The 12,451-nt window shown below is 47.5% G+C and overlaps 1 protein-coding gene across 4 annotated transcripts in view; it reads left to right on the top strand.

The window, feature by feature from the left end:
* The first annotated feature begins 7,472 nt into the window (after positions 1–7,472).
* LOC128322623 (uncharacterized) overlaps positions 7,473–12,451 on the top strand; it is a 90,288-nt gene continuing 85,309 nt past the window's right edge. For 2 of the 4 annotated variants that reach the window (XM_053244230.1, XM_053244225.1), the window contains exons 1-3: positions 7,473–9,188; positions 9,559–9,701; positions 10,382–10,493. The gene's annotated coding sequence lies outside the window, so the exon portion shown is untranslated. The remainder of the gene's footprint in view (positions 9,189–9,558; positions 9,702–10,381; positions 10,494–12,451) is intronic. The other 2 variants (XM_053244227.1, XM_053244226.1) reach the window with 2 other exon arrangements.

The following is a 12,451-nucleotide window of genomic DNA, read 5'->3' as shown; positions in this document are numbered from 1 at the left end:
TATATCCGGCAGCAGTGATATAGAGAGGTGAATAAGGCATCACCTCATAAAACAGATGGCGCAGCCCCAAAAAGAACGGCTCAGTCTTGGCGGGAATCCAGCAGCACAGTGATGAGTGAGACCCAGGTTTTCCCAAGGAAGGTAAAGGGGTCTTCTCAGGGGCAAAAAGAGGCCTTGGGGGGATCAAGAATGTTGGTGCTATATAAATAAGACTAAGACCAAGGACTTAACTAAAAATATGGATCAGAAAACCAAGGATAGATTCTCTGAAATAAGTGATTTGAAAGTGGAGAAGAAAGTTAAATATCTGGGGGTCTGGTTATCAAACAACAACTCATTGTTGTTCATAAACAACTATGTTAAAATATGGAATTCAGTGAAAATAGATCTACAAAGATGGTCTAAAATGAATTTGTCTTTAATGGGAAGAATTTCAGTGGTGAAAATGAATGTCTTGCCTAAAATGTTGTTTCTTTTTCAGACTATTCCCATAATTAACACTTTAACTTGTTTTAAGCAATGGCAGAAGGACATAACTAAGTTTGTTTGGCAGGGGGAAAGAGCAAGAATTAATTTTAAGAATTTAACAGATGCAAAGGAAAGAGGTGGTCTTACCTTGCCACACTTAAGGTTATATTTTGATGCTGTTTGTTTGACATGGTTAAAAGAATGGATAACATTAAGGAACCCTAGAATTCTTGATTTGGAAGGATTTGACAGAAGGTTTGGATGGAATGTGTATCTGTGGTATGAAAAAAGTAAAATACATAAAGACTTTTTGAACCACTATGTGAGAAGGAGTTTAATGAGGGTGTGGTTAAAATACAAAAATTGGTTTGAATCTAAAACTCCGTTATGGATATCTCCGATTGAGGCCTTATCACATAAGAAGTAAATATGCAAATGTGTTGGGGTACCTATAGGGATTTGTTACATTTTCAAGAAAAGGATTGTAAGTTAAAAAGTTTAACTGAAATACAAGATTTGGTTAGAGATTGGTTTTAGTATCATCAGTTAAATGAGATATATAAGAAAGATTTTAAAGTTGGATTTGATGATCAGACTTCAAATTTTGAGAAGGAATTATGTCAAAATGATGAAAAATTAGTTTCTAAAATGTATAAACTGTTGCTTCTGGAGGAAACAAGAGAGGAAGTGGTTAAAACGACTATGATAAAGTGGGCTCAAGATGTGGGGCGTAATATAGAAATGGCAGCCTGGGAAAAGTTATGGAAAAATGATTTAAAATTCACTGCATGTTATGCTATAAAAGAAAACTATTATAAAATGGTGTATAGATGGTATCTGACACCAAAAAAATTGGCATTAATATATAAAAATGTTTCAAACATATGTTGGAAGTGTGGACATTCTGAAGGCACCTTTTTTCATATGTGGTGGACCTGTGGGAAGGCTAAAGCCTATTGGGATATGATATATAATGAATTAAAGAAAATATTTAAAATGACATTTCTTAAGAAGCCAGAATCCTTCCTACTGGGAATAACACAAGGTGTAATCTCTACAACTAATTTAACATTTTTTATGTATGCTTCTACGGCAGCCAGAATTATATATGCACAGAAATGGAAGAGTAATGAACTGCTTTCAAAAGAAGACTGGCTGATAAAAATTTTGGAATATGCGGAGATGGCAAAACTTACAGCACTAATAAGAGACCAAAATTTGGAATGTTTTAAAGAAGATTGGAAACCATTTTTGTTGTATCTAAAGAATTACTTTCCTACTATGGACTTTACAGCAGGGTTTGCAATTTAGTAAAAAAACTGCAGGTTGGGTAGATTAGCTATGTTTGTAAGGGTTTGAATTTATGTTTTGAATTATTATTATAGCAAGGGTAAACTTTATAGTTGATGATTCACGAAGAGATGTGTGCGGGAAGTCCACCTTTTTGTGTGTATTTGCAATGAATGATAATATTACTATTTTTAAAATTAATAAAAATTGAATTTGGAAAAGAAAAAAAAAGAATGTTGGTGCTGAGGTTGCTGCTGCAAAACCAGGCTCTACTTTAGTTTCCTCTAGTCTCCTAAGGCAGTCCCTCCAAAGTTGCAGGCAGGCATGGTTCTGGAATATCATTATTGATGCTAATCACCAGGTCAGACTGCATGAGGAAGTAAAAAAATCTAAACAGAAACTGCTTAAAAGACATAAGGGTGTTTTTTTTTTAAAGCTGATGATTGAATCTAGAACCTTGCATTCTTCGGATCCTTCTGACCAGGACTCTGGGGATCCTTTACCATCTAATCCCAGGCCCCTGCCTTCCAGAAAGAAGGACCTTGGGTCTATTCCTGCCTCTGAGCACGAATCTGACCTGGAGGAGCACAGTGATAGAGAGGGGGCTCTTCACTGTGATTCCAAAATCGTCCCCTCAGGCAGCACGGCCTAGCCAGCCTGGGAGGGCAGGGCTGCAGGGCCCCTCCATGCAGCATTGCCTAAGAGCCAATTTTGTGAGGATGCAATCATGCAAGGCCCCCTAGGAGTCATATTTGGCAACTACCCCTTTCCTTCCATAGGAACCTCTAGGGAGCGAAGGGCGAATGGAGGGAGAAGGGGGGGAAGCGGAAAAAAATGCTCCTCAGACCAGCTTTATGGGCATCCCTCCCTTCTGCTTAGAGGCTGGGTCGCAGTCTTATAACCAGGTCCATATCACCGCAGCTACTATGAAATGTGTGTATGCCACACCTTGTCTGGGACACACTAACACATTTGTTGCAATGCAGGCCCCTATGACTGGTAGAACTGGTTCTATCGGGGCAAGCGAGGAGTGCTTCCATTTGCGGAGCAGGGCCAATCCTGGTCACACTTGAATGGGAAACCACAGGATTATTGATTAATGATTAGTTTAGTCCTTGTTTATTGCACTTCTGCACTGCCCTTTTCCAAGGGCTCTGGGCAGTACACAACAAAGTATATGACCGTTGTTTCTGTAATAGCATCGGAGCAGCCAGGCTGGACTGGGCCCACGGCCCATCTGGCCCAGCTCATCTTCACATAGTGGTCATCCAAATCACAGGGGCTAGAGATGCAGTCCCTTGTGCCTGCAGATCAACAACCCCTAAAGGACATCATTAATTTTTTCATTCACAGGACCTTTCAGGGACATTAATATCTATGTCGCCAGTCTAGCAGAACACAAATTGAAGTCCCCAGGAGACTCTCCGGCCTCAGATAGATTCCAAAGTCCAGAATGGAACAGGTCTCCTCTTTCCAACTGAGGCCTGGGTAAGACTAAATGTCTTTTTAATTTACACGACTGGGGTGTCTCTCTTATCACTTGGTATGCCCTCCCCGGCGAGGATACTTACTTCAGGGATGTGCTTGCTTACATATCATTCTCAACACGGGCAACTAACCGGAGGTCACATGCTCTCTCTCATGGGACATAGGATCCTCTGCTGGACCTTTATTTGACCTCGAATGTCCCACTATTGGGGAACACATTCATACTCTCTTTGCTGCTTTTATGCTTCTAGTTTGTACTTTAGTAAGGCCTACAAACTACAGGAAGTACCACCTTAAGTGGCGCAGCAGGGAAATGCATGACAAGCAGAAGGTTGACGGTTCGAATCCTCGCAGGTATGTATCTCAGACTATCGGGCAGCAGCGATATAGAAAGATGCTGAAAGGCATCATCTCATACTGCATGGAAGATGGCAATGGTAAACCCCTCCTGTATTCTACCAAAGACAACCACTGGGCTCTATGGTTGCCAGGAGTCGACACCGACTCGACGACTGGCGCAGCCACTCAGACATCTGTCCAAGAGAATGGTCCATACATCCAAGGGTCCGTCACCAGATCTCGGAACGCATGGGGGTTCCAGTGATGGACCTATTTGCAGTTTCCAACAACGCGAAGCTACCCTCTTTCATGTCCAGATTACCCAGCCAAGGGGCAACCACCGCGGATACGATGTCGAACCCATGGCCGAAGGGTCTTTTATATGTGTTTTCCCCAACTCCTCTCCTGACCTGAGTATGGCACAGTGTACGTCGGTTGGCAGGCCAATTGTTCTGCTCATCACCCTGTTTTGGCCCAGGAGACTGTGGCTTCCGGAACTGTTTCATCTGTCAGCGGAACCTCCCTGGGAGTTGCCCTCGGACCACAGACTTCTCTCTCAAGGCCCAGTTCACCATTCAATCCCGGCCTGGTTACAACTCGCCATTTGGAGACTAGGCAGCAGCTGTTAAGCCAGCACGGGTATAGCATCCCACTGAGTACTCCTGGGGAACCCTTTTGCGTTGCATGGCCCGTCACTCCATTCCCTGGGACACTGCAACCTTACAACACCCCCTCCTGTTCCTGCAGGAGGGTCTAGAGAAGGGATTATGACACAAGACTCTTAACAGACAAGCGGCGTCCTTGGTCACCCTAATATCCGGTGGGTATACGTAGATCACCTAGTCGCACACTCATCTACCACATTTCCTGAGAGTCACCCCTCTGCTGTCTATGCCACCTGCACATAGGTTTCCCATGTGGGAATTACTTACTGTCCTCCGTACTCTTCAGTCTCCTCTGTTTGAACCAACTCAAAGTGTCCCGAGTAGAGTTTTATCATTCCAGTTGGTTTTCCACGTGGTGGTCACAGCCACCAAGCGGTTTTCTGAACTGAGGGCCTCGTAGGTCAACAAGTCCTTCTTTATCTTCCTGGAAGTCACTCCATCTCATCCTAAAGAAAGACAGTGACACAGACTAGATGTCCGGCGCTGCTGTAAGGCGTAGATCAAGAGGTCAGCTTCCTTTAGAGTGTCGGATGCTATGTTCACTTCCTTCCATCCATGGTCTATGGGAACGGCTGTTTCGTCTGCAACGATCACAAGGTGGATAAAGGTCTTTATTGCTATAGCCTACGAGTCTCAGCATCTCAGGTCTCCCGCTCGCATCCCCGCACACTCAGCAAGGGCGGCAGCAACTTCGGCACCTTTCTCCACAAATGCATCTGTTGACAAGATATGCAGAACGGCTACTTGGGCCTCTCCACCCACCCTTACGAGGCACTATAAAATCGATGAGTATGCCTCAGCCTGGTCCTCCTTTGGTGGGAGGGACTTGCAGCAGGTTCTTCCATGTCAAAAGGCCAGAGCGCTCCCACACTAGTTGGCCAGCTATGGTATGTCCCATAGAGATGTCCCTGGCATCCTAGCAACTATGTATGGCTTCTGAGTCTCTCTCTCTCCCATGTTTTTCTGCACAGACTACAGCCCAGCACGAGGCCCTGCAAAATGCTGTGGCCCCCGTCTAGCTGCAGTCGGCTTAAACCAGTCCTATTGCCTAAGGCTGTCAAGGGGCTCCAAGTAAAGCCCATCTGGTTTGGCTTGGCCTTTGCTGAGCATCTGCACTGGAAGCTGGACGCTTCCTCCTCTACTGCCTAGTTTTGCTTCTGATGAGCTATATCTGCAACCAACTGCTGATCCTTGGAAAAACCTACTGACAGGATCCTGATGACTGCATAGAGATGTCTCATTCTGTGCTCCAGTCTCATAAGGGTAGTTGCTAGTCCACCACTCTCACCCCCAAATGTCAGCTGCTGTGGATCTTAGCTGCTCGGCCCTGTGGAGTCCTTACTCAATGACAAGGGATATGTTTCCCCGCATATCCCGCAAAAACAAAGTGGGCAGCACAGATAACTTTTCTACGGAGTGATCCAGAAGCTGTTAGTTAACCACAGCTTCTTTTCCACTCCTGTTGCTCTCTCTCCTCCTTTTTAGAGACCTGGAGCAGTCCGTCAGTTTCTCAATCGGTATCCTCCCAGAAGGCTGAAGCGAGGAAAAGCTGGTTGTTGAACTTGCTTCTGTCCTCCTCGGCCTGAAGAGTGAAGACCTGGAGATCAGACTGAAGGCTCTCCAGAAGTTCTTCAGGATCCTCACACCAGTCAAGTCTGATGTGAGTTCCTTGGTGGAGCCCTTTAGGCAACACAGCACTCCCAGCCCCTCTCAAGGCTTCCCCTCCCAGGCCCATCATGCAAGGCACCCGGCATGCAATAAGCCACCAGAATGCTTAGCACCTACATAGCATGTCTAGAGTATTTAGTGCACTTCACAGAAGTGATCTCAGGAGACTCTGCAACAACCCTGCAAAGGTCGGCCACTATTATGATAACTAGGTGGCAGCTAGTGGGGCTGAGGCTGAGAGAAGCTTGCCAAAGCAGCCAAGCGACTCCATGGTTGAGATGAGATTTGAACTGGGGTCTTTGCGAGGCATATTCTTAGACCTGATAGCAGCTCTCCAGCAATCCCCCTGTGTTATCCTTGTACGTACATCACAGCTTAGAGACAGAGTGCCATGTCCCAAATCCCGCCTTTGCCTCAGAACACAAAGCCAGATTGCCAAAGCTCTGTTGTTCATGAAATAAAACTCCTTGAATCTCCTCATGCTTCATACCACTTCCTCTCTCTAAAGCATGTGGGGGAATTCTTCACACCACTGTGTGAGCAGCTGCAAAATCTCACTCTCCCTATTTTTTTAAAAAACAATTTTTCCCCAGTCCTGTCTAGGGCTGCAATCCTATTCCCAGGATCTAGCCTAGGTGGAAGACCCATTGAGCTCAGCAAGATTGACGTCTGAATATGCATGCATAGAATCAGGCTCCATGCATACATATAGGAGGCTGAAGTCAGTCTTCTTCTAAATCAGGTGATATCACACAACTCCCCCCCAAATAAGACCACCACCTTGCAACAAACTGACCCTCTTTTATCCCAAAACATCCACGTGGGACCCACTTTTAATTCCTGTCTGTCTCTTTCTTTGTGTACTTCTTCTCTTCTTTAAAAAGAACTTAAAGAAGAAGAAGTAGTGATGCTGCTGCTCCTGCAACACACATGGGCAATGGGGCTGTGACTCCATTGTAAGTCACAATCCACAAATTAAAAAAGACGAACAGGTTAGACTGGACAGTGGATTTCTCTTGACTGTCACTGCTATTCACTGCTGGCACCAGAGATTCAAATGGTTCTTTTAATGGTGATGTGTGTCCACGGCCAAAGGGCAAATGAGCCTGTAGCCACCTCTTCCCCACTAGGTGATTACCCGATAATGAGCAACACGGATGGGTTTTGCAGGCTGGTCAGAAGTGGCGTGTGAGGTGCAAAATGTCCCTGTTCTTGGAGCTGATGGTCCTTTTCTCCTGACAGCCATTAATCTGTGTCTTTCCTCAGACAACTGGACAGCTGCTTGATGAGCTGACTGGACGTCTGGTGGCAGTGACTTGCCTCTGTGCTTTAGAGGACAACGGAGAGATCAGGCAGATGGCGGCAGAAGACCTGTGCAAGCTCCTGCCCATCCTGCGTCGTGGAGAACGCAAGTCAGAAAGGAACAAGATCTGCTGCCTGCCAAAATCACTGAACTTCATTACCCAAGCAGAACATTACCCGGTGGGATCAGAGCCCCAGGAAGTTCAGAGACAGCCAGATTGATGGCCCCGGCAGGGATAAAGGTTCCTTTGGCTCACTTGCCACAGCAGTTTCCAAATGGAGTTCTCTAGATAGTTCCAGAAGTAGCCAGGGATTGATTATTGGAAGGAACAGCTACAGCTAGCAGTGCTCAAATTTGCCCCCATAGCTGGGTCCTTAATGGCTGTTTGATCCAGAGCAGGTGATCTTGCACGCTTGCTCATTCCTGAGTACCAGGCTGCTTTGGAGAGCACCAGAGCAGAACTTCTACTGTCCTCTTGGCAGCTAAAGCCATAAGGCCTGCTCCAAACAGAACCGCATTCTGTTTGGTGACAAACATGTGGGCCTGAAAAGACAGTAAATGGATTCCAGGTTCTGCTGTGACTCCATCTCTGGCCTGATCGCACCAGGCTCTGTGTCAGATCGCTGCCAGGCTTTTCATGCTGGGTCCACCTAGGAGGGCAATCGTGTGTGAATCCAAAGCAGACCGCTCTCCTTCCTCCACCCAGAGAGGGTCAAGCAATAGAAAGACAATGGCAGGACTGAGACTCCCAATGGGAGGTAGGTTGCTAGGAAGTGGTGCTGTCCAACCTAGGATGGAATGAGTGAGGTCCCATCCCTATTCCTTCTCTGTTGCTGGGACCGAGGACACCTCTGGGTTATCCTTCCCGTAAGCTCCAAGGCAGGACAGTTCATTGGACAGAAATAGAAAGCTACGCCTACTTGAAGTCGAGGGGGATAACCCCACCCAGTTCTTTTCTGTCCTCAAAAGCTCCAGGCAGCGACTTTTTCCTTCTCTCATGTCTTTGCTAATTCTAATTGTTTCCTTAATGACTGCTCCTTTCTGATTCCCTTGTCATCTTACCTTGAATATGTTATAACTTTCAAACAAACAAACACCCTACTTTTGTCTTTCTTCTGCTGGTCCCTCTGTTTTCCCTTACTCCCTTCCCTCGCTGCATGTGGTGATCAGGGCAATTAACAGACTACAGTGTTCGCCTTCCGAAGGGGAGAGGCCCCCACACTGACTTTCCAGGGGGGCCACATTCAGTGAAAGCACAGTTGTTGGCCACGGCCGCCTCCGGGCTGTCCGTGCGCCTGACTTCGCTGCGTTGTTCCCAGTCGGCCACGGCCGCCTCCGGGCCGTTTGTGTGCCTGACCCTGGATGTGGAGAGTTCCTCAGCCCCAGATATGGCCACCTGCGGGCCGCTCGTACTGGCTTTATCTCCACCCCCTTCACAAGCATCGGCAATTCAGGAGGTCCGGGAATCAGGCCGCCCACTGAGACTGTGCCTCACTCGCTCCTCGTGGGCCCAGCACCAACGTTATGAACAAACTGTGGAGAATTGTGAGTCCCCTGGGCAGTGGCTTTTCCTAGGTAAGAGGCGCCCAGTAGCTAATCCACTGCCCTCCTCGGCTGTGATCAAGGCGCTGGGTGTTTTTAAAGGTGCAACTACACCTAAGATGGTGGCAGGGGACCCTTATAAAATGGTTCAGTGTACCTCAGCTAATTTGGCGGGAAATGGAGAGAACAGGCCAGAATCCTTCCAGTCTACCAGTTCTAATTTACAAGCAGCAGAGGGCGCTGCAGGGACTGAGAATCAACCATCTCCCTTGGTCAGGTCTGTTCCCCCTGAGTGGCAGGCATGGTTTTAAAATGCCATAATTGACACTATTTACCAGATAAGACCTGCTAAGAAACAAAGGGGATCCAGAAACCAGCCCCCCGCCAAACCCATCTTCCGTCATGTAGATCTCTAGGTGACTTAGGTCAGTTTGGTTCAACCTCAGCGGTAATGCAGCTGCCCTGCATGTCCAAGTTCTTGCACTGTGTCTGGCATTCACAGTTCATGTGAACGGATCATGTATCCCACAATGCTCTGTAACATTACACAGGTTGCAAGGTGTACATTTGGTTCATGCCAGTCCCTACTGAGGAAGCAGCACAGGAATCCGAGTGCTTGTGCTCTTCCCTCATTACTAGCTGCTCACACAAACAAGAGGATGCTCCAGAAAACTCTTGGTAGCGAAGTAGAGAAGTTTGTGATGCCTTTGCATCCACCCTGCCTAGGACGGTGAAAGCCCTTGAGCCAGCCTTGCTTCCTAGTGCCTTATGAATAACCCTCTTCTTACCTGACAGTTGGAGGAACTTCTGGACCAATTGTTCATCCAGTTGAAGGACAGAGTTCCACATGGACAAGACATAGCCTTGCTAGCCTTCCCCGTCTTGGCAGTAGATCATCTTGAGGAGGTGGTGCTATACCTCCTCAAACACCCTTTCAGGTATGGAGCATGCTGGAGCTTGTACTAATTTGGGTGACCCCCTTGGGGATCTGTGGGGCTTCCCCAAAGAGCACCTTTCCCCCTGCTGCTGATGCAACCCAGGGTGTGCTTCCCAGCAGATGCATCAGTTGTGCCCCTTTGTCCTCCCTGCTGGCCTGGCCTACAGTACATGGAAACTGGGGGCAGTCTAGGGCTGGGGTGGCGATATGGGGCTCACAGGCTGGGCTGGGCCCCTTGGAGAGTCTTGCCTTGGCCCTGGCAGCCCTTCCAAACTTTTCAAACCGCTTTGAGAACTTTTGTTGAAGAGTAGAATATGTGAATAGTAGTGATCAAGGTATGGTTAAGCATTTGGCCCCAGTGTCACGTAAAGAACATATTTTTTCTTTCCTATTGGTAAGAAATACAGATATTTCTACTACACTGTAGCTTTTACAACTCTGTTTTTCGTTGTGAACTAGCAGGGATATGATAGATACACGTGTGTGTAGTGCGCTGCTTGATAGCATGTGCTCCACAACTGTGAATCTTGCACCGCAAAGCTATGGAGTGTTTTGACCTGGTAGAGGGTCAGTGCATGAGCCTGGATGACTGTCTGGAGAAGAAAGTGCTCCCCCCAGTGTAGAAGCTGAGCATGCCTGGTCTGTGGGGTTTGACTGCTTCTCCTGTCTTTCCATTTGCAGCAAGTGCCAGGAGCACTGGCAGGCAATATTCAATGCCACAGCCAGATACTCTGACCACAGCCGGACACTCGATGAGGTGGCAAAATGGATGCCGGAGTGCAGCAGAGTTGTGGTAAGGAAGTGGAAACCGCCTTCGGGTCCCCTGCTCCTCATCTGCGTAATCCAAGCTGCATGTATCCTGCCATTTCACAAGCAGAGAGAAACTACATGCTTGCATGTGGAAGATTGAAAGTCCCCTCCCTGGCAGCATCTCCCAGATCCGGCTGAGAGAGACTCTTGCCTGCAAGCTTGGAGAAGCCACTGCCAGTCTGTGTAGCCAGAGATTCTCAAACTTGGGTCCTCAGGTGTTATTGGACTTCAACTCCCATAATCCCCAACCAAAGGCCACTGAGGCTGGGGATTATGGGAGTTGAAGTCCAATAACACCTGAGGACCCAAGTTTGAGAATCCCTGGTGTAGACAATACTGAGCAACATAAATATACAGTATATATAATACTGTGTAAGGCAGCTTCCTGTGTTCCACAGAAATTGGCAAGATTCACACAACAAAAAAGCCACCCTGAAAAAATGTCAGCTTTCATTTAAAAAACAAAAGGGCGAACTATTGTTCCATGTGAGTGGGATGCTGTGAGTATGGAAGGGAGGAATCCGCGGTGATTTCATATGCAGGGAGAACAGGGTGGAGTTACTGGGCCGAGTTGTTGCCTTTTTGCCTTGGCCAAGGTAGTTGACAAGGAGCAAACCTGTTTCAAAGATCTGAAAGGCATGTTTCCTCAGACCCTTGATGGCCTCCTTTCAAAGAGTGGATTTATTTGTATTTTTATACTGCCCTGCATCCTAAGACCCCAGGGTGTTAACAACAAGATTAAAAAAAATAGTGAAATTTCAATGAAAACAACCTATAGAGAGAGCAAACACAGTTGCAGTTTAAGAGGAGAGCAGGCAGCATCTCAACGGACAAAAGCCTGAATAAAAAGAGTGGAGAGAAAAAAATTCTCCTTAAGGGCTAGAAGAGAGGAAGTTAATGACAAGCACTCACTGGCCCGGGCTTCTCCATGCCACTTCTGATCTTGACCTGGCTGAATGGGGATATGAACCCGGGTCTCCCCAGTCCTAGTGCAGCACTCTAACCACTATAGCACGCTGGCTCTTCATTTAGAGTATCCTGGCTGAATGGGGATTTGAACTCGGGTCTCCCCGGTCCTAGTCCTGCACTCTAAGCACTACACCATGCTCACCACCCTGGCTCCTCATTTACAATGTCTTAATTGTGAAAGAATGACAGATCTCCCTTAAATGATCAGAAGGCTCAGAAGTACCAATCTGTATCAGATCAAGGTCCCCTGGTCCAGCATTCTTGGCAAGGATAGGAACATAGCAACACATGAAGCTGCCATATACCAAGTCAGACCATTGGTCTATCTAGCTGAGTATTGTCTTCTCAGAGTGGCAGCGGCTTCTCCAGGATCGCAGGCAGGAATCTCTCTTGGAGAAGGCAGGGAGCGGGAGGGCACTTGCAACCTTCCGCTCCTCCTCCATCCCCTGAGGGGAATAGCTAACAGTGCTCAGACATCAAGTCTCCCGTTCATATGCAACCAGGGTGGGCCCTGCTTCGCTAAGGGGACAAGTCATGCTTGCTGCCACAAGACCCAGCTCCTGCTTGAGTGTCATGAATAGCGTCCAGTGGGAAGCAGGGTCCCTGATACAAAGAGAATCTTGAGGAGTGGAGGGGAGAGAATTGTTTGGGTTTTGGCAGTTGGCCTTCTGAGGTAGCTCTGGAGGGCTTGTCTGAGGAGAAAAGCCTTTGTCGATGCGGCAGCTGTGTCTGGGAGGAGCCCTTGACATGAAGCCAGATGGGGCGGTAGCATAAGGCAGCAGATTTTGGAGGCCCCAAGAGGGCCCCAAGATGCCCCCCACCCCCCGTGGCCCTACTATTGAAGCATCTCTTCAAGAGGGGCATGCATCACTTGATGGAGGAGAGGTCTCTCAAGGGCTGCTAGTGGGAGGGCGGGCTATAGGCCACCTCCAGGCTGAAGGGCAGGATGCCTCTGAGTCCCAGTTTTTTGCA

This window comes from Hemicordylus capensis, chromosome 4, assembly GCF_027244095.1.
Source record: "Hemicordylus capensis ecotype Gifberg chromosome 4, rHemCap1.1.pri, whole genome shotgun sequence".
NCBI lineage: Eukaryota > Metazoa > Chordata > Lepidosauria > Squamata > Cordylidae > Hemicordylus > Hemicordylus capensis.
The sequence above is the reverse complement of the archived record's forward strand: the minus strand, read 5'-3'. Positions and strand labels throughout refer to the sequence as shown.